The sequence below is a fragment of the Ursus maritimus genome, unplaced genomic scaffold (genome assembly GCF_017311325.1).
Source record: "Ursus maritimus isolate PB19 unplaced genomic scaffold, ASM1731132v1 scaffold_11, whole genome shotgun sequence".
In the NCBI taxonomy this organism is placed as follows: Eukaryota; Metazoa; Chordata; class Mammalia; order Carnivora; family Ursidae; genus Ursus; species Ursus maritimus.
This window is the reverse complement of record NW_024423453.1, coordinates 51064847-51088523: the sequence shown is the minus strand read 5'-3', so window position 1 is coordinate 51088523 and position 23677 is coordinate 51064847. Positions and strand designations below refer to the sequence as shown.

At 34.1% G+C, this 23677-nt stretch overlaps 1 pseudogene; it reads left to right on the top strand.

Annotated features, from left to right (window-relative positions):
* LOC103658130 overlaps positions 1-23677 on the top strand; it is a 59663-nt pseudogene that overhangs the window by 12571 nt on the left and 23415 nt on the right.

Here is a 23677-nt window from a genome sequence, read left to right as displayed (position 1 = left end):
ATAAGTCTTTTCTGTAGTCCTGTATTCATAGGATTGCCGTAGTCTTCCATTAACACTTACCATTGGATATGGAATAGTAAGAAAAGCTTCAGAGAATCCCCCAGATTCCAAGCATAATCCTCTCTGTCCTAGTGTATATAAGTAAACCAATTTCCTTCTCATAATTGGGATTAGTCAATGTAACCAGTAAAGTTACTTTCTTCTTTACCAATTAGTTCAATGAGAAGAGAATTCAGTAGTGGAGTGGTGGCAGTTTCAATGTCCAATTAAATTAAAACAGTGTTTTATTCTTTGGGGGATGCATTACACCCTTGGAAATAAAGAAGTTATCCAAAATTGCATGGCAAAGTGGTTTTTCATTGACTTAATTTATATTTAATTGGTTAGTGATTTTTGTACTTTCTTCATATTTCATTAGCTCCTGTGTCTCCACTTTAGCTTGTTGTGGGCTAACATACTTTACCCGTTTATCTGCTGACTTTTAGAATATTTCTTATCAGTAAATGTTCAAGTTCAGTATGAATTCACATTACCTTTTTATTATATTTTTACAGAAATACATCTTTTGTTAAAAAATTTTAACAGAAATTATATCTAATCAGTGCGTATTCATCTTTCATGAATACAGTTATGAAGGTGAAAATCTAATTTATATTATTTTAGTTCTAAAATTCTGGCACATTGTTGGAGATGTATACCCAGAAGACTATTATCTAACATTTAGTTGCATAGGCAATATTAAATATCATACTTTGTTATTTAGTTGATTCTTTCTCAAGAAGGGAAAAGAAATAAAACACTTTGTAATGAATGCTATCTGCTTTTCACTAGAAAGGGACACTATTGCCTTGAATAGATTTTATAATTAAGTGCAATTTAAGTTACTGTAGGGAATGTAATGCACCCAGCTAAATCTTAGGAGCACTACCAGAATCACTCTAGATGAGATACATGTTTTCATCTCGTTCAAAACTCTGTCTTTGATGTTGACTCTGAAAAAATAATTTCCCATACATTTATAAGTTGAATCTGTTTCCATTTTGGCATACATATTTTCTTACATATAATAAAAATAAAGTAACTCCTATTGTAAAAAACATGCTTCTATGTCAAAAAAATTCTGTCTTTCTACTTTTACGATTATCTTACTAAGATTTATTTTTGGATTGATAGACTTTCAGTAGAGGTCCTATGAGCCTTTATACCTCCATGCTATACATAATCTTTTATTTTAAGCATTTATAAATGTGAAATAACATTGATAAGAAAACATTGTCATTGAAATCAATTTGATCATTGATATTAACTTTTCAACCTATAGAATTATCAAGCTATTCCTAGTACCCTTTGAAAGCCAATTAATCTATCACATTTTGTGGAAGTAGAGTAATATTTACATATTTTTGATCAATCTATAAATCATGAATTCTGAAAAACTTCCAGTTATCAATCTTAGAGACTAAATACATTGGGAGAAAAACAAATTAACTTTTAGCAAAACTGGCTAACTATATTGTTATTTCTCTGATATCTGAATTAGTTCTGTTTCTGATTTCTCATTTCTGGTTCTAGGGAAGAGAAATAATTTTCTGGTCTCTAATATCCCTTCATGTGTTAGAAGGCCACTTTTAGGTCATGGCTCAGTTTACTGTTTGTGTTTAACTTTCTGCTGCATTCCATTGTCAGTCATCCTCTTCTTCGAATGTAATAGAGACTCTGGAATTATTGAAGTGATGAGAACCAAACATGACTCATACATTTTTTCAGATACCAATTGAGTTTTGTGTCTTAGAAGGTCTGAGAAAATTCTGCCAGTTATGGAATAAAATGAAGATTTGTTTATTTCCTTGAGGAGAACACAGAGTTGTTTTTTCCCTAAAATCCCTTGGGTTTATGATAAATTAAAAAAAGTTATTCTAGGCTAATGTACATATAGCTGGGAACCTGAGATGAAGACAGAATTGACAAAGGAATAAATTTATTATAAACAGAGAATGTAATTTTAATTGATTACATAATTTTAATTGATTCAGTGTATTTTTCTGACTTTAATCCATAGAAGCACCTTAATTAATGGCTACTATAAGAGCCTACATGAATCCTTTACTATCTATTTTATTTTTCTCACTGATTGTACATATCACGTTACCTATATACATTTTTATTTCTTCATGCTCTTTCTCATAATAATTATAAGTACTTTATAATAAGACTAGAAACTTCTTATTAAGAATATGATTATGTATTTATTGCCATGCCATTGTCCATACAGTTCCTTTTCTATGGATTGTCTCTGTAAATTTCTGGTCTATATTAGTCTTGGAGTCTTTCTTCTTTTGTAGAATCCCCCTTAGTATTTCTTGCAGGGTTGGGTTGGTGGTCACATATTCTTTCAATTTCTGCCACTCCTGGAAGCTCTTTATCTCTCCATCCATTCTGAGTGACAGCCTTGCTGGGTAAAGTACTCTTGGCTGCATGTTCTTCTCATTTAGTACCCTGAATGTGTCTTGCCACCCTTTTCTGGCTTGCCAGGTCTCTGTGGACAGGTCTGATGTTATTCTGATGTTCCTCCCTCCATATATAAGAAATCTCTTCCCTGTAGCTGCTCTCAGGATGGCTTCCTTGGATCTAAGATTTGAGAGTTTTACTATCATATGCCTGAGCATTGGTCTGTTCTCCTTGATCTTGGGAGGGGTCCTCTCTGCCTCTTGGACACGAAAGCTTGTTTCCTTCCCCAGATGAGGGAAGTTCTCAGCTACAATTTGCTCAAATATACCTTCTAGTTTTCTCTCTCTCTCCACCCCCTCAGGGATCCCAATAATTCTGACATGGGAATGTTTCATGGAATTGTTAATCTCTCTAAGTCTGTTCTCATGGATTTTAAGCTATTTGTTCCAGGCCTCCTCCTGTTTCTTCCTTTCTATCAGCTTATCTTCTAGGTCACTAATTTGTTCTTCTGCCTCCTTTACCTTAGCTGTTAGAGTATCCAGTTTAGACTGCATCTTGTTCATAGCATTTTTAAGTTTGGCCTGATTGGCTTTAATTTCTGCCCTTAGAGATTCTATATTGCCACTAATCATTTCCTCAAGCCTAGCTATTGACTTCATAATTGCTACGCTGAAGTCTGTCTCTGACATCTTGCTTATATCCCTATCCATTAGGTCTGTGGGAGAGGCCATTGTTACTGGTTCTTTTCTTTGTTGGGAGTTCCTCCCCTTAGTAATTCTTGAGGGTGGTTGAGGGGATGTATAGAGTCCAGAATATCAACCACAATCCAGGCAAGATGCACCCTGGGAAAATCTGGAGCTGTCGGAAGCCACCACCTAAAAAATAAAGCCAAAATGAAACCTGAGAATAACATTTATGAAATAAAAAAATTTAAAAAAATTGAAGATTAAAAATTTTTCAAAAGGGGGGTTGAGGGGAGGGGAGCTATAATCTCTCAATGTGGGCAAGGAAGTGTGTTTCAATACTTCCTGGGTGTATTTTGTTCTCTTTGTTAGAGGACATTACTTCCCAGAGTTACAGGGAAAAAAAAAAAAAAATATATATATATATATATGTATATATGTGTGTATGTATATATATGTGTGTGTATATATATATGTGTGTATATATATACACACACATATATATAAAGGTAGTATTGAATAAGGAAGAAAGGACTACATTGAAGCTTATATCTATATATTTAAAAAAAGAATATAATTATGGGGGTACCTGGGTGGCTTAGGCAGTTAAATATCAGCCTCTTGATTTCAGCTCAGGTCATGATCTCGGCGTTGTAAGATGGAGCCCCACATTGAGCTCCACACCCCAGGGGGAGTCTGCTTGAGATGCTCTCTCCCTTTCCTTCTGCTTTCTCACCGTCTCTCTCTCTCAAATAAATAAACCTAAAAAAAAGAATATGATTATGGTAATTCATCATACCATATCACTTTGAAATATTTGTGCAATATATTTTACACATAAGACAGAAGAGTTCTAGCCAATGCTAATAGGTAGGGAGGGAAAATATTTCCTTTAATCATAGAGATGTGATTATTGACTCCTTTTCAGCATCCTTAAGTCTGTACAAGATATATAAAATCTTAGCAAACTGTCCAAAACATCCAAATCCAGCTGACTAAGTTAACTGTGTTTCATTTCTGAGACAGAGTCAAGTGGTAGCGCCCCCAAACATTGGTCAAGCTATTTGTCTGCAATTGCTAAGACATATTCATTTATTTCTTCATTCATTTAAATGAAGATTTATTATATACATAATGTGCTCCAGACATTGTAATAAGAGCTTTATTATATCAAAACTTGCTGAAGAAGTTTTTAAGGTTAGTTTTCATATGATTAAACTTTTACTATCTTCCATTTTGTAGTTATTGTTATATTATTTCCTTTCATTCACTTCATACATACTTTTTCCTCCTCTCAAGGCACCATCCGTCTTCCCAAAATTATATTAAATGATATCAGTCCACATTCATGATGGCAAATCATTGGTAGAGATAATTTGTGTGTTGTTGGTGACAAGTGACATTCCTAATTGGTGTTTTCTTTTTAACTTATCTATTAATTCCTTAAACTTTAGTGTGGTGTGGTTGACTGATTAAAAGTAGAATACGAATTCTTGTGGGCTTAAATATTAAGTCTGCCACTTTTTAGCTATGTTGCTGCTCATCTGTACATTTGGGTTCGTAATGTGTAACATGGGTATATGAAAGAGTTCAGTGAGATAATGTACAATCCATACTCACCATTGAATAAATATCACTCTTAATAACTGGTGTTTACAGTAGTTAAACATGTTGAACTTTTCATGATTAAGTGTTAAATGTACTAATGAAGAGTCTAAGGTAACTAACCGTTGGCCATTTATATATTCATTAAAGAAATGGCTTCATATTTTGAAGCAAAAGTTTAGTTCAGAAAAAACCATAGTGCATTGTGTTTTTCTAATGATAATAATTTGAGAAGATCCATGGTATATCTCCATGGCAAATGTAAATTTTTAGCCAGCATTCATAAAGTTCATATAGCAGTCTCAGACATAGTAAATAAAAGTGCGCCCTAGTGTGTCAAATTGAAGAAACACTTGGAAAATGGAAGCATATTTAGAAAAAGAAGTTAGTTTTTACCCTTTGGGACTAATGATGTTTAGCCTTTGGTAAAATTATGTTTCAGTATTTAAAATGAGTCAGCAAAACAATATTTTGGAAGATTGTACTTTATTTCCTTTAATTGCCTTTTCCTTCTTTTTAGGTATTTTTATTAACAGAAGTCATTAATTCCTTATAATAATTAAATTACTCATCCTTATAAAATTTTTATGTAACTCAGAACCAAGATGTTTGACAAGATTTATGTTTTTCATAATTCAGTGTTTACCTGGCTTCAGTTATATCCTATTTTCTCTCACTCCTACCCAGAAAAGCGGTGAGGAATATATAATCATAAGTATTTTTTATAAGTTTAAATTTACACTAAAATTGTTTCAGTTGTATTGAAAAAAACCTTGGTTGGCATTTGCCTTTGAGAAATCTGCAAAAACCATACTTTAATTTAGGTGCCCAAGAGTTTTATTTTTGATAACTATGTATTATCTTTAATTCACAAAAACTCTTGAATTATAATATTCTCTCTTAGTCTGTGCCTTGATGTCAATGAGAATTTGGCAAAAAAAAAAAAAATGACAAAAGTGTGCTTAAAGGAGAAGTGCTACTGTTGAGAGCATAATATGACCTGCTATTATTACTGTTTTGTACTGTTGGGTTGGAGAATATAATCCTCTTGTATCTGAGTATGCAGAATTTTATTTTTTTTTTACCTTTAGCTCAATTATGGCACTGTACATGTCAGGTAAAAAAGAGATTCTTCTAAAGTACATGGTTTTGAAAGGGCTGACAATCTGTTTTTATGCAAGAGCAAATTTTTTAATTTTTTTAATTTTTATTATTTTTTTAACACCAGTGCTTTTATTTATTTGTTTTGTTTTTAATATTTTTTTATTATATTATGTTAGTCACCATACAGTACATCTCTGGTTTTTTATGTAAAGTTCGATGACTCATTAGTTGCGTGTAACACCCAGTGCACCATGCAATATGTGCCCTCCCCACCACCCATCACCAGCCTATCCCATTCCCCTCCCCTCTGAAACCCTCAGTTTGTTTCTCAGAGTCCATAGTCTCTCATGCTTCATTCCCCCTTCTGATTACCCCCCTTTCTTTATCCCTTTCTTCTCCTACCAATCTTCCTAGTTCTTATGTTCCATAGATGAGAGAAACCATATGATAATTGTCTTTCTCTGCTTGACTTATTTCACTTAGCATTATCTCCTCCAGTGCCGTCCATGTTGCAGCAAATGTTGAGAAATCGTTCTTTTTGATAGCTGAGTAATATTCCATTGTATATATGGACCACAACTTCTTAATCCAGTCATCTTTTGAAGGGCATCTCGGCTTCTTCCACAATTTAGCTATTGTGGACAAAGCTGCTATGAACATTGGGGTGCAATGGCCCTTCTCTTCACTATGTCTGTATCTTTGGGGTAAATACCCAGTAGTGCAATGGCTGGATCATAGGGTAGCTCTATTTTTAACTTTTTAAGGGACCTCCACACTGTTTTCCAAAGTGGCTGTACCAACTTGCTGTACCAACCTGCATTCCCACCAACAATGTAGGAGGGATCCCCTTTCTCCACATCCTCTCCAACAATTGTTGTTTCTTGCCTTGTCAATTTTTGCCATTCTGACTGGCATAAGTGTGGTTTTGATTTGAATTTCCCTGATGGCTAATGATTTTGAACATTTTTTTCATGTGTCTATTAGCCATTTGTATGTCTTCATTGGAAAAGTGTCTGTTCATATCTTCTGTCCATTTTATGATTTGTTTATTTGTTTCTCATGTATTGAGTTTGAGAAGTTCTTTGTAGATCTTGGATACCAGTCTTTTATCTGTAGTATCATTTATGCAAGAGCAAATTTAACTTGGACTAAATCTTTGTAATTTATTGCCTCTAAAAATCTCATAGAACTAATAGTTTTTATTTATCTAGGGATTTAAAATAAATTAGAAGTCAAAGCATATCTTAGATTGATACAAAGACCTATATAAATAGAATCTTGGGATACAAATTTTGTTGTGACTCAAATAATAGATCCACTACCTGGAAAGCATTTTAATTGCTAGAGGTGGGTGCAGCTTAGAGTTGAGGTGGTGCTATGAAATGTACCGTTGGTTTTCAACAAAACAAAGTAGTATATTCTCTTTCAGTCATCTTTTTGCTGAATGCATCTGTGCTGTTTTCTTCATAAAAGCAACGCATTTCCTTTGTCTAACTGTTGTCCCTTCCCTCATGCCATTATTGTTCCTTTAGGAACCAGGAACTTTAGCCAGCAGACCAAGACTCACCCCTGAAATGCTCCTTTATTTATTTTTTTTAAAGACTTTATTTATTTATTTGAGAGAGAGAGCGAGGGAGCATGAGCAGGGGGAGGGGCAGCGGAAGAGGAAGAAGATGACTCCCTGCTGAGCAAGGAGCCTGACACCATGGGGGCTCCATCCTAGGACCCTGAGATCACGACCTGAGCTGCAGGCAGATGCTTAACTGACTGAGCCACCCTGGCAGCCCCTAAAATGCCCCTTTAGAAAGCATATGATAAGGTGGATCACCAGCATATCAATTTAATTTTATATGACACTTTGTCCAAGAGAAAGCCATCTGACTATTTAAATAAAACCTTCCAGCAACTTTTAAATTTCTTCTGCAACCAACCTCATCTGACTTTATCTTACCACCCCAAAGACATGATAACCAGCTTTCTCATCTCTTACCCAGCGCAGCTCCTCCTTTAGTTTTCTGAGAATAGGCGGTAAAGACATTCCTTTGGTGATTTCTTTTGTCCCCTTATAGTATAGCGATAAAAATGTCACGTGTTCCAAGAGAGGGAAGGGAAGGAAGTGTAGTAAATACGGAGACCTTCCCTGTCATCATTTACATATCTTTTCTAGTGAAATATAGGAGAAAATATCTCAACATGTGTGAAGAGCTTTGAGATATGAGATTCAGGGCAGAATAATGGCAACATGAGTTTTTAATGTCGATTCTAATTTAAGTACTCCACATGGCTGGCGCTGATTTGTAGCAGTGATTTGTGAGGATGAGCTTCATTACAATCCTGTTTCTCCTCTGCTTAAAATGGATTGCAAGTCAGGAGGAAGGCATCAAATTTGGCTAATTTCAGGAATGATCACATTGCTTGCTTCATGGGTTTGAAAATGAGACACAATTTATGAATTGGTCTATTTTTAACACATGCATTTTTTTGCCATTACTCCGAACAAATGAAAGCAATAATATAATGCCCAGTTACTTGATGTCTTTTGTAGAGTGGCCTCATAATAATTTGCCAAGTTAAAGTACAGATAATATTGGTATGTATGCTTTCTAGGAATGTGTACATCTTTTTTAATGAGGTGAAAATTTTAGACTCCTTTTCTGCTTTTTCTTTTTAAATTTCTTATTAAATAGGCATCTGCTAGATTATAAGCTATCTCAAAGCCATGTTGAAGACCAAAGGCAGAAGAAGGGCAGAGGATAATTATTATAAGTCTTTCCTATGTTACTTCATTTATTATTATGCTTTTTTTTTGGCAAAGTATACAATGGGGTTTATAAATTGATGTATTTAGGCTGATGGCAATAAGAAATGGAGCATCTGTTGCTAATATTCTGGAGGATAATTTACTTCACTAATACATAATTTCATGCCTTGTGAAAAAGGGAGAAACTCTTGACTGCTGAAGGTGAAATGAGAAGACAGGCTTCACTGGAGAAAAACAAACTTCTGTGTTCTTTGGAGAATTTGACATTTACAGAGGATATGCATATGTATGGATGGGGAGGAGAAGCCTTTGGGGAAAGTAGTCTCCTGAGGCTGTTTTCATAATTTGGAGAACACTAATACATGAATAACTTGCCTTGCTGTGTTGGCAAGGTAGACAAGATGACATGCACAGAGCATAGTGAGCAGGCCTATGCACATTTGCCAGCCAGATGGTACAAGACAGTTTATTAGCAGTGTTCTTAGATGATGTCTTCATTAGTCTTCTTAGTCAAGATGACTCTTAGTCTAGTGTGGCTGTAGTGGAACCATGGAGAAAATGTACCCATAATGGGAACCAAAGGCTAAACATGTACATAGCTAAAAGTCTACTGACCATATTTCTTAATAGCTCACAAGGAGAGAGAAAGACCCAAGATCTGGTTTCTGCATTATTCTCTGTGTGTGTGTGTGTGTGTGTGTGTGTGTGTGTGTATGCGTGCATGCTTTCAGGACTCATAAACCAAGTTAGGAGACCTGAACTATATGAAAGACATTTTTTTTTTTTTTTTGCCACTAAACTAAGAAGAAACTCTGTGTTATACTGTCACGTGATGAACAAAGGAACATTCACAAAAATACATTAAGCTTCCCGCATTTCCTTGGTGATCCCAGGATTCTGGAAAGGTTTTCTTCTTTGGAGGGCTCAGTTTGTATCTTTGGACAAGGAAGAACAATATTATTTTTTATTTAGGGATTTTCAGAAAAGTTCTTATTTTAAAAAATTGTTCTTTGCTAAGTTATTCCAAAAAGTGCTTACATATTATAAAACAGTATTATGTCCTATAAATTTATATAAAGTCAGTTAACAAAATCTAGCATAATTATGTTATGTGCTCTTCTAAATCAGAAATACTACCAATTTTGATAATTTAGTCTATAAATAATATTTCTCAGCTTCAAGTTATTTATCTAGTTTGGCATTCTTAAATTATGATGATGTGAAGAATTTACCATTAATAACTGGTTTGACCTTTGTCCAACAATTTTAAAAGCTTTTTTCAATGACTTGAATATTTCATATATAATTCTCTGAGAATTTAGGGACTTCTATGCTTTTCATGCTTTAAAAATATTTATATCTTTTACTTTTAACTCTTCAGCTTGTGTTGCAAGTATATCTGACCATTATCAAAATAAAATAGAAGGTATATATAATAAAATACTATTGAGCAAGATTCTTTGAAATCTGTATAAGATAATGGAGAACAAATCTTAGTAGAAATTTCTGGCTCACTAAAGGAAAATGAAGTAAGAGATTCTTTGAAAATGTTTACTTAATCTACGACTCAAAAATTCTTTCTAGTGAAAATCTATGCTCCATTTTCTTCTTCAACCCTGCCCACTCTCATCTTTCTGATAATGGAAATACAGTAAAGATGTATTTTGATGTTGGAAAGATTGGGAATCTGTCTTATTCTGTGTAGTCTCAGGACTTCTTCTTCATGTAACATACCTACATGGCCCCTTTAGCCAGATAGCCAAAGTACTGACTTCTCACAGGACAGAAACTTCCAAGTTTTCTTAAGGCTTAGGTTGAAAAGTGGCACAATGTCAATTTAACTGAATTCTATTAATCAAAGTGAGCCACAGGGACAGCCCCAAATCAAGAAAATTAGATTACACTATGGCATGAATACTAAGCTATGGCTTATTTTGAGCTATATAATAGACTACCATGTAGATATTAATAGATTATGTTTAGAACACCATTCACTCTTTCCATAGTAAATTTGCCTTATTAATATTATGGAAAGATATGGTACTTAAAGTGCAAATGAACACTTCTTTTAGAGTATGTGTGTTGTGAAATTCTATTTTATCTTGATAATGGTCAAATTATGACTGATGAAAAGTAGATAAATAGAAGTAGAAAAGAGGATGAATTTCACCAAAAGGAAAAGATACACACATCCTTTTACAAATGAATGTAATTAATCAGGGAAGTTCCTAGGTGAGAAGGTTCATTGAATTGCCATGTTGGAAACTCTTACTGTTTTATTAAAATAGAAGTTTTATTAGGCCTTCAGTTTATTCTTCTGTTCTGGTAATATTTTCTGAGGTATCCATCTCTTAATGAATTCCATTAAAAATAAGAAGACATGTCTAGACAAGTACATTACAATAAAAAAACTTGTACATACTTATTAACATTGTGAAGAATAGAGTTCCTATAATAGTAATGACTTTGGGAGTCACTGTAACTGTTGATTGCTTTATGGTGAATAAGTTTAATCATTGTGATCATCTGATTTCCATTTCCTGATTTCAGTTTGGCTGAATACAAACTTCTGTTTTGTTCAGTGACTTTTCCCCTGTTTTTCTTAAAATAGGGGTCTTCCAGAAATAGTGAAACTATAGGGTTTTTTTAATTTTTATTTTATTTAAATTCAGTTAGCCAACATAAAATACATAATTAGTTTTTGGTGTAGTGTTCAGTGATTCATTAGTTGCATATAAAAACCATAATTTTTTTGACAAAGAATGCACACAGAAAATATTTGCCATTTGTAACACATAGAGTATCAATATCATAATATAAAATGTATTTTCCAGTGGAATAAGAAGCAAATACATAATGCAGTAGACTATAGACAAAAGTATCAATAAGGAGTTTTCCAGAGAAAGAAATGAAAAAGACTGTAAAAAGACGCTCAACATGCTTAAAAAGAAAAGAAAAGCAATATGAAGTAATAGTGGGTTACAATTTCTCATCCATAAAATTTGCAAGGGTTTTGAGAAAATAGACTCATATTTTGGGTGGAATGATGTGATTTCTAAACATTAACACAGAATTTTTATCTATTGATATACCAAAAGCATCTCTTAATAAAAAAGGAGAGGAAAGGGAAGAATGAAGGGGGAGGGTAAACAGAAGGGGGAATGAACCACGAGAGACTATGGAATCTGGGAAACAAACTGAGGGTGTCAGAGGGGAGGGAGCAGGGGATTAGGATAGGCAGGTGATGGGTATTAAGGAGGACACATATTGCATGGAGCACTGGGTGTTATACGCAAACAATGAATCATGGAACACTACATCAAAAACTAATGATGTACTATATGGTGACTAACATAACATAATAAAAAATTTTTTTAAAAAAGTTAAAATAATCAGGTCTAATCTCTTAAACCAGTCCTTGAATTTTTAACTTCAATATTAGTATTCATTTTTAGAAGTTCCATGTAGTTGTTTTCAAACATGTTGTTATTTCTCATAGTTTCCCTATTAACTGATGCTATTTTAATTTTGTCTGTTTCTTTGAACACAGGAACCATGTTCTGTTTCTTTAAATTCTAATATCTCATCTGTTTCCAAGTCTTTTTCTACTCTTTGTTGTAGTTTTATTCATAGCTCCTATTTCCTAATGTACTCACTTGACTCTTATTTTTTTCCTGATGATCTGCTTATTATTATTTTTTTAAAGAAAAATAATTGTTGGAATACTTTGAGTCCTAAAATGAAAGGTGTCTTTCTTCAAAGAGATATTTGTTCTTCCTTTGTCAAGTCGCTACTATGGAAGGATGGCTTCTTCGATCCCACCCCCACCGTGGGGACACATCCTGGCATGTAATGCTCTCTCCTACTCCCTGTAAATATTATCAAAACAAAAACATATACACCATGGTGACTATAGTTACGAACACTGTTCTGTATATTTGAAAGTTTCTAAGAGAGTAGATTTTTAAATTTCTCAGCACACACACACACAAATTGTAATTATATAAGGCGATGGATGTGTTAACTGACCTTTTTGTGGTAATCATTTTGTGAAATATACATATTTTAAAAAGCATAAACCATTCAATTTGGCAAATGCCCTCAGGACAAAACAGAGTTCTAGCTTCCAGTTAGTCATCTGTGTTCCAAATATCACTCAGACTTTGGCTTACATATCAGCTATTACTGAAATAATGCTATGTAATAAGTAATCACAGTACTCCAGTGATAGACAAAAATAAGGGTATATTGCTGATGTATCTGAGGCAGCTCTGAGAACCTTCAAGGGGCTTGTTTAGCTGTGCAGGGTCAGTTTCTGTCAGCAGAAGATGGCCGCAGCTGGCATGCTGGGTGATTTGACACCACTTCTGATGGTTCTCATCCTCTCCCTGGGCTCTCCAGAGCTACCCTAGGCATATTCTTCTCATGGTTATCTAAGAGGATATGAATGAGAAAATCCAAACACTTAAGCACCTTTCAAGTTCCTGCTTTTGCAGCATGCTGACCAATATCCCATTGGCTCAAAGCAAGCCACATGGTGAAACCAGAGGCAGAGTGGGAGGTCACTGCATAACAAAGGGTATGGATACACTTTGGATTGAAAAATGAGGGCATCTTTTTTTCAATTTAATGCAGCACAGTAATTTCTTATTTTTTTTGTTGGTTCTATGATGCTATTATGAAGTTTATTGGTTTTATATTTACCTAATATTTTTGCTGTTTTTGTTGGTTTATGTGGTTGAAATAGAATAGCCTCCTGAGAGAACAGAGGCTGTTTTCATTGATTTATTTTTTAAAAATATCTATAATAACTGATCTATTTTAACATTTTGAGTCAGATATCATCAAATACAAAGCACATATAATTATAGTCATCATTACAAATGGGTGAATTAGTTGGACCAAACATTAATGTAATTTAGAGTGGTGTTTGTTTTGCTTGTATAATTAGATAAATATTAAGTTTTTCTTATAATAATTGAATATATAGATTTATAAAATAAAGAAAATATGACCCATACTTCACCTAAAGTATCTAAAAGGAATCACTGCAGTTAGATTTTTTTTAAATAATTAGTCTTGTTTGTACTAAATATAGTGTTTCATTTCACTTCAAAACATACTGAGGAAAATTTTTCCATGTTGATAAATACTCCAGTACTATATACTTTTAATGGCTACGTGCTATTTTATTTTATTGTTTACCACAATTTATTCAGCCAGTAATTTTTTCAATATTATAAATAATGCAGCAAAGGAATACTCATGTAGATTTTTTCTGTCCTTTGTATTTGTTTCTTTAGAATAAATTACCTGAATTAGAATGAATTGATTAAAGTTTATGCCCATTTTCAAGGATATGATACATATTTTTTAAGAAGAAACAAAATGTTATTTTATTTATTTACTTTAAAAAAATTCCACTGTAGTTAACATGCAGTGTGATATTAGTTTCAAGACTACCATACAGTGATTCAGCAATTCCATATATTACTCTGTGCTCCTCAAAATAAGTGTACTCTTCCTCCCCTTCCCATGTTTCACCCATCCAACACCCCTCTGGTAACCATCAGTTTGTTCTCTGCAATTAAGAGTCTGTTTTTTGTTTCATTTCTTTTTTTTCCCCTTTGTTCTTTTGTTTTGTTTCTTAAATTCCACATATGAATAAAATCATATGGTATTTGTCTTTGTCTGACTGGCTTCTTTCACTTAGCATTATATTCTCTAGATCCATCCATGCTGTTGCAAATGGCAAGATTTCATTCTATTTTATGGATAAATAATTTTCTATTCTATATATCTATATATCATCTTCTGTATCACCTTCTTTATCTATTCATCAATCAGTGGACACTTGGGTTGCTTCCACATCATGACTCTTGTAAGTAATGCTGTAATAAACATAGGGATACATTTATCCCTTTGAATTTGTGTTTTTGTATTCTTTGAGTAAATTCCCAGTAGTGCAATTACTGCATAATATGGTAGTTGTATTTTTAATTTTTTGAGGAACTTCCATACTCTCTTCCACAGTGGTTGCACCAGTTTGCATTCCCAAAAGTGTATGAGGTTCCTTTTCCTCCACAGGAATGTGATACATATTTCTATATTTGCCTCCAGAAAGTTTGTTTACCTGTTACATACTCTAGAAATGAATGAAGACCACTCCAAGGAGATCAAAAAGAGGATATTTATTCAGAGCTTGCTGTATCAAAGGAGTCAGTTACCATCACTTGCGTTTGGCAGAGACTCAGAGGCAGTCAGGTGAGAGGGAAAGCTTTAGAATGAAAGAAAGGGAAGGTTACAGTTATACTCCAATTGGAATTTATTGGCGTGGCAAAGTTGGAGACAGGCTGACTAGCAGCAGTGCATATTATGTGATGGGTTTGGGGAGCATATTTAGCTTTCTCTGGTTGGTCCCAAGTTGGAAGCAGGGGCAAAACAAAACAAAACAAAAACTCACATCAGCTTGTAAGTTGTTGATCAAATCCTCACTGCTCTGGGCCAGTTGAGGCAAGGGTTTGATATTTTGACCTGTTTTTTTTTTTTTTTTTTTTCAGAAGTTGTAGTGTGGCTTCCTAGACTTCTTCAGGATTTTATTCATTTATTTGTCAGAGAGAGAGAGAGAGAGAGCACGAGTGCAAGCAGGGGGAGCGGCAGGTAGAGGAAGAAGCAGGTTTTCCGCTAAGCAAGGAGCTCAATGCAGCACTCGATCCCAGGACTTGGGATCATGACCTGAGCCAAAGGCAGATGCTCAACCAACTGAGCCAGCCAGGCGTGCCGCCTAGACTTCTTATATTGATCGAGCTCTATTGCCATAGATGCTCTGGCTATTGCTCATTTGTATATTCAGTCTTTCGATACTGAAAGAACCATATAGGAACTAAATGCTTAATTTGCATTATGGTTTATTTATTTAAAAAAAATCACTTTTACTTTAAAAAAAATCACTTTTAAATTATTCATGGAAAGGTTTTGGCAAAATAATTGATCCATACCAAGGTCTCAGTGAATACCTGCTGTCATTACCTACTTATTCAAGTTTAACACTGTAAACTGGTGTATTAACCACATTACCCCTTATGAAAATCCAATGGCATTTAATTTCCTACCTGATTGTCTTAGTTCAGGCTGCTATAGCAGAATACCATGGACTGGGTGGCTTATAAACAAGAGACATTTGTGTCTTAGAGTTCTGCAGACTAGGAAATCCGAAATCAAAGTGTCTGCAGATTGACTGGCGAAAGCCCACCTCCTGCTTCACAGAAAGCCAGTTTTTTGCTGTGTCCTCACACGGCAGAAAGTGTGAGAGATACGTGAGGAGTCTCTTTTAAAAGGACACTAATCCCATTCATGAGAGATCCAGCCTTGTGACCTAATCACCGCTCCCAGGCCCCACCTCTCAATACTATCACATTGAGGATTAGGTTTCAACATTAGACTTCTGGGAAGACACAACATTCAGTATAGCAAGATATGTGAAATCTTTCATATTCTGTCCCTAAACTGTACATCCCAGACTCATGTGCCTAGTCATAAACTCAACTCATAAGCCATAACTTATTTAGGTCTGCACAAGTCACTGTATTTCAGAGCAAATTTGTTTCTAAGTCTGTTATATTATTTTTTCCTTTTCCAAAATTTTCTAGTTTTTCAAAACTCGTTAATTTTCCACCTTCTATATTAAGATTAGTTACCATCAGATGCTCTCCTATTTTTTATTGTACTTGCTATCACAACTACTAATTTGATATCATATGCTAATTTATTCCTATATTTTTTGACCAGTTCAATTACACAGAGGCAAACATTCTCACACTGTTTTATATCTTCTTTATTGCTGAATGTAATAATTTATACAAATAGGTAGTGAACACATATTTCTTGATAAATTAATGTTTTCTTATGAAATCAAGGACCTAGAGTGCTAATACAGTTCTATACCAGAGAAAATTACTTAAATTCAGGGTTTTAGTGCTCCCATTTTCATAAAGGAGATAATGCTTTAAGTTTCCTTTCAGAGAGATGAAAATGAGAACATTTAAAGTTTATCTGTTTCTAGAGAAGGCATTATGTAATGAAAATAATGCTGGCAGGAAAACATGAATAAGCATTGGGAAAGTAAAGTTTTTCTATTTGTTGTAGTGAAGATATTATGACCTAATACCAGCAGTTTCTATGTTGCTCACTGCTTATCTTCTACAATGTATCAAATAGGAAAGAAGTCATGCCTTTTGTCTGTCAGAAATGACTTTTTTCTCCCAGATTTTGACTAGCTCAAACTGTAGAGCAAAAATGCTTTTATTATTCCTCTTTCTAGTTTCAGTATCTTTTGAAGAAAATCTACAGATGATGGTCATATTGTTGGCATTGGAATTATCTATTTGATATGAATTCCACTTTCTTGCAGCACTAAAAATTCATAAAAGACAGAATGAAACATTTCTCTTTCAGATCAGAGTGGGGTAGTTGGGAAGAAGAAGGTATAAAGTTTTATTTCATGTAGTGTATACTTGCAGTAGGAGCCAGAAACACACAGCAGGGTGAGAAATTTTAAAAGCAAAATTTATCACTAGGAAGCTATGGGTAGTCAGTAACAACCTAAGGAGATTTCTTATAGAGAGATACAAGAACAGCAAAGTGTCTCAAATAAAGGAACAAATGAAAACTTTAAATATTCATTATAATGAGTTGGATTAATTTGGGGAAAATGTCATAGTCTATGTTTGCTTTATTAACATTAATTTTTAAAAACAAAATAACAACTGTCCATTAAATGCAAGTGAGATTAATAAACATAGCTTTATTCTTTGATGGGCAAAGATACTTTGTATTTTTAAAATATTTAATATTTCTTAATATATGAAACATTTTAATCACTATTAATTTTTTTAAAAATGAATCATTAAGAAAATATAAATTTTTGACTTACTTGTGAATACTCTGTATTCTATACAAAAAACTCAACTAGGGAAGAATTAGGCTTTCTTTCCTTTTTTTTTTTCTGTTTCTTTTAAATTTGAAAACCACAGCAAAGTTAGATACTTATTGATAGTTATTATTTTTACAAACTAATATTATTATACAAAAGAAGCAAGATGTTTTACTCTGAAGGGGAGGTAAAATGCTACTTACTAATGATTACTTTTTAAATTCTAAAGACGATTAGTTTATAGCTCAAAGATCAAGGTCAAAGCAGATACTTATATTACATGATTGGACATTTTAACAATGCATTGAGGTGTTTGGCCTGGCATAAATAGGGTGTTGTGGCTGACTGCATTATAGATATTTAATTATTTATTAATATACAGGAATAGAATTTACCTTGCACTTCTTAAAAACCCTTCCAAATGAATAGTTACATGGTATAGAATTAGGATAAACATGCAATTTTTCATTTAAACCAGGATACTTTGGGGAGGAAAAAGAGCACCGACTAATATGATGTTGGGCCAACTGGAATAAATGTTGGCCATCCTAGGCAAATCAGAATATGTTGTCCGACTACAAAGAACGCACACATCTCCAACTAATCAGGTTTTTAAATGAACCCCCCTTTTTGGTTTTATATACACATATACATTCTGGTAAGATTCTAGATATGGGCCTTTTTATTTATTTTATTTTTTATGGGGGGGGAGGGGAAGATGAGAGGGAGAGAGAGAATCCTAAGCAGGCTCCAGACCCAGTACAGAGCCTGATGTGGGGCTCGATCTCACAACCATGAGATCATGACCTAAGCTGAAGTCAAGAGTCAGACACTTAACCCACTGTGTCATCCAGGTGCCCTTAGATCAAGACCTTTTTAAATTCATGAATACCATCTCAAATTTCTATGGGGAAAAGGCCCTGCACATTTTTATTTTCTGTACACTTTTCATAGCGTACATTAACACTGGATTTTATTGAAGTCCTCTCTATATAAGGTGGGTATCATATTTAACATTGTCATGACACAAATTTTTATTAAAAACTGCTATTTTACATGTTTTAAAGCAATGTTTGCAACAACTCACTTTCTCTGGCTATAATGCTTATAGAGATGCAGAAGTGTAGTTTGAAATTTTAAGAATGATATCTATATTATAAGAGTTCAAGATAAAATCTAGAAAAATTTGAGCACAATTAAAAAGACTCTAACTTTTATTGAAATTAAGAGAGATAAAAAGGAGCTAGGCTCATCCCATGTAGGGCTAGATGATATAATGGTCACAGAAGACAAAATTGAGCTACTTGAATAGAAATTTACTTTCTTTTTTTTTCCCACTGAAAACTTCAATAGACATATTCCAAAGAAATTGAAGTTCTAGGAATAAATAATTCTATCCTACGAAAGAAATTTCGTAAATGGATCAGTTATTCATATTTGGGGAAACATGATGAATTGAAGAATTAATGAAAGACCAAGATGATTAAAGTGGGAAAAGTTGGAATTCAGAAACAAAGTACCCAAATAACGTGATGATTTTTGAAGGATACTATTTTTAAAAATAGCTTGTGAACAAGTAGAAATAATAGCAATGTGAGTGGGAACCTACAAAATACTGATGTGAATGTTTTATGATTAATTGGTTCCTTTTTGTCTATCATTGTTATTCAACTCATAACTTATTGGACTATTGTAAACATAGAAAGACCACAGTAGTCTCTTATGATGACTTTACAGACCAAATGGAGGAAAGAGTGTGCATCGTTAGGTTAGTTGTTTGAACTTATAAGTGATAGAACAACAGTTGTTAAAGAGTATTGATTAATAAATTGATGTAAGTTTTAGGACATCCTTTAGCAGCATGTAACTTGTCTCTTCAAAATTTTTGTTAGTAATAGCATGAGGAGGAGATTATTCAAACACATTTATCAAGTCAGAATGTGATGCATAAATGAAAAGGATAAAATATACAATTTAGGAGAAATGTAGGGAAGAATATCTCCAGTGGTGCTTATAAAATTAATCTTCAGAAAATTTTAGCTATTGGAAAGTTATTATTTATGATGAAAGGAAATTTATCTTCTTGTAACTTTTACTTTTTCTTTTCTTTCTTTTTTTTTTTTTGGTTTTATTCCTTGGAGACTATAAAGAATGGTGAACCTTTTTTTTCTAAATGAAAGCTAGTCAGCTATTTGAAAGCTCTTATGATCATCTTGGTAAAAATCCTGAATTTTTCAATTACTTGTGCAATGATGTGGTTCTGTATTTTTATGCAGTATTTGTTATTACCATTGGTTAGAGGATATTTTTATATACTTTATCACATCTCATTCCAGGATTACAAATAAAATAAGAAATATGATCTGATAAAATTAGAATAGCACATGATTGTCATCTCCTTTTTTGAGGTTCTATTTCCTGTTAATATAGCCGGAAAGCATACCAAAAAGTGAGAAATCACTATCTGTTAAATTGTCCGATATATTTTTCAGTGTATGTTTATTCTAAACTAATATTTATCTAATCTGTAGTAAGATTAAAGTGCAAGTCCTTAGCTAATTCTTATAATTTTACATTATACTAGCTAACCTAGTATCAAAATATGGATATTTGGGGGAAAAAAGAGACCATACTTGATTTAAAAATCCTTGATTTTGTTTTTACAAAAACTACGATATAGATAGAACAGGAAACAGAAACGGAGCTAAAATCATTTGATTTTGCAAATTGATTTATAGACTAAATTATCTGATTTAGTTTAGACAGAATTTTCATTCTACACATGAGAAAACTGAGACACAGAGAGGATAAACAGCTTGACGATGTTTATGTCAATACTAAGTGGTAGGCCTGAGAATCAATTAAAAGGGTTATTTACATACCTCCAATCTGTAAATTGTTGCAAAAATATTTTGTTTATTTAGTTTTTCCATCTTTATGATAAATATTAAGGTCACACCTTATTATCAAATTTTCATTACTTTAAAACAAGCATATAATTGAAAATCATCAGATAACACAACTTTGTTTTAAGTTTCACATAGTATAACATTTAGAATAGATTTCATTGATAGGAATTAACAAAAATGTACCAACCATCATGATTATCGACAACTGTATTTATTTATATCGAGTCAATGTTGATCGGAAAACATAAAAATAGTATAACAAAGCTTACATGTTGTTTAATGTTATTTTTATTGAAAAGCTTAATTTTACACAAAAGCTGCAGTGCCTCTCACATGACCGTGACTTTTTCCCAATAAGTTATTTAATGCCAAGAAAGTTGAAGAGCATGTTTTCTTTATCCATCCTAAAAGTGTACCAATCATGTAGAATTTTATTATGAGTTTGGAAAGGCTAAAGCAGTATCAAAACTTGTCTTGGTTCTAACCCAAAAGCCTTGTCTTGAAGCATCCAGAATTGCTTATTCAACTGCTAAGAGAAAAAACCCAAACACATTGGAAAGCTCTTGATGAAGCCATACGCCCTAGAAATGTTGGGTTGGTTTATGAGGAAGCAAATTCCATCAGTGCCTCTGTAACAGGACTTCATTTATATCAAGAGTCAGAGATGTTTTTTTGATATTTTGAAGCAAATGGTGGAGGAATTGGCAACTCTAATTTCCCTTCAGCATACAACTGAAGGCAACTGCTGCTGTTGTTGTTCTTTCAGTTCAACCAGCTCTTACATTCAAACATCAACTATCAGTAAAGAATTCCTATTCTATGAGCCCCTTTTGCAAACTGCAAAGGCCATCATTATCTTCAGATGGTGAAATATCTATGCCAAGCCAGACGTCAACTGGAAAGAAATTCTTGTTACTCTGCATAGATGGAGCACCTGCAGTTTTTGGCAACATATCTAAATTTAACTTTAAGAAAGAAAGAAGTTCAGCAGGCATCATTGCGACTCATTGGTTTCTATATTGTGAATTTTTGCATCAGAGATTTTGACAGCTATCCCAAACAGATCTTTTGCATTGCTCTGTTGTCAGTTTCCTCGGAGACAGGGGTTTGCACAATCAGCTTTTCAAGAGGTATATTTTAAAATCAAGAAATGGAATAAAATGTGAAGTCCTTTTTGCTACATCAGTGAACATTGGCTTTCAGTGCATATGTCTCAAAACGATCGAGTAGACTTGCAGTGAGCATACCATAAAGTATAGAGATGTGGAATCACTATGTTGTACACCTGAAATAAATTGACATTGTTTGTCAACTGTACTCAAAAACAAAATTTAAACTCAAATTTAAGGGTAACTGGGTGGCTCAGTCAGTTAAGTGTCTGTGTTCGGCTCAGGTCATGATCCCAGGGTCTAGGATTGAGTCCTGCATTGGGCTCCTTGCTTAGTGGGGAGTCTGCTTTCCCTCTCCCTCTGCCCCTCCCCCCTGCTCATGCTTTCTCCCTCTCTCTCAAATAAATAAATAAAAATCTTTATACTGAAATTTAGAAATTGATTATATTTTAGACATTTCTTTGAGGGAAAATAATTGGTTTTTTTTTGTCAGCTAAGGTTATGTTTGCTTACATTTAATGGGGGGGGGAATACACTGTTACTTAAAGATAGAAGTTTCTACTTCCCTCTTATATAAAGAGAGTCCAGATATGGACAGTCCGGAGAGCTATGGCGCTTCCATTACAGATCAAGGCTTTTGTCTTTCTGCTTCCCTACCTTAGCCCATTGTTTCTATCCTTAGAGATACCTCATAAGTCAGGATGGTTGCTTCAGGTCTGAGTTTTCAATCTCCAAGAAGGATGAAAGACAAATGGACAAAACATTTTTCTTCAGCTACTTCTAGGTAACTTTCTCGGAAGTCCTGTACAACATATACATTTATATGTCATTACACAGAATTTAGTCAAGTGAGCACATCCAAATATAAGGGAGATTGGAAAATCTAATCTGAAACGTATGAGATAATGTATGTGGAGAAATCGCCGGTTATCTGTTACTGAGGATAAGATGTGGAAATGGAAGTTGGGATAAGCCACTGCAGTTTCTACCAATTGACTTAGAATGATTTAGGTAGATGTGTTTCTTTTTAGCTTGATTTAATTGGTGGATATTCTTGTGGTATGAATAAGTTAATGCTTTTCAGTCAAGGCACTGCAGTCTTCATTATGATTATTACAAAGACAAAGGTATGTGCAGAGCCATCTATATAATTTGTGGGGCCTACTGCAATATGAAACTATGGGCTTTTTGGTCAAAAACAGGAAAAAAAGCTTTTTGTTTTCTTTTGCAGTCTCTCTCTTGAAATGTCATGATGTTTTTATTTGTTGTTTAATGTCATATTCCCTCAGAAAGAGAGATGTTCCTGGGGTGAGTACCAAATTCACAAGGCCTGGGTCACCACTCTGCAACTTCATGTAACCCTCCCAGCATCCACATGTCAGCCCCTGCTTCGGGCAGAATGGCTGCAGATACTCATCAATGTGGGAGAGAGAGGCTGAGAATCTGTCTGCCTTAGGGAGATGGGGAGGCGCAGAATGCAGGATCATGTGTAAGCGAGGCCCTAAGCCCCCTGCCACTTGCCCTGCTATTCCATCAGACTTCACTAACAAAACACAAATTAAAGATAATATTGTTGAAAATTTTAAGATGACATCCACAAAGTTTTTACCCCCATGTGCAATGTAGTGGGGTTTCCTTCTGAGCTTGAATCCCTGTGCAAACTGTACTGATAACAATTCTGTAAAGCCAGCCCTGGTTGTAAGTTCTTCTACCTAATCTGCTACTCTATGTGAACAGTTTGGAAATGGATAACACTACTAACATTTTTGTTTGGATTTTTCAGAGACAGACCTTGACAAGAATGTGTCTGTGAAAGTGATTCATTAGGAAGTCTTTCCAGAAAAGCATGGTAGGAGAATGGAGAAGTCAGGCAGGAAGTGAAGGAATCCAAGTGGGATTCTAAAATGTCTCCTGGGAACTTAGTTTCAAATCCTCAGGAAATCTCTTCAGCCAGTGTAGGTCACACCTCTGAGCTGTCTTGCAACAGCAGGAGAGCTGGATTATTTATAGCTCCACACCTGCCAGTCTTCAGTTAAAGGATACCCCCCAGGAATAGGTTCCCAGGTACTACCTGTTCTCCCAGCATCACGCAGCCTAAGTTGACTGGGACGGTCTGAAGGGAGCCC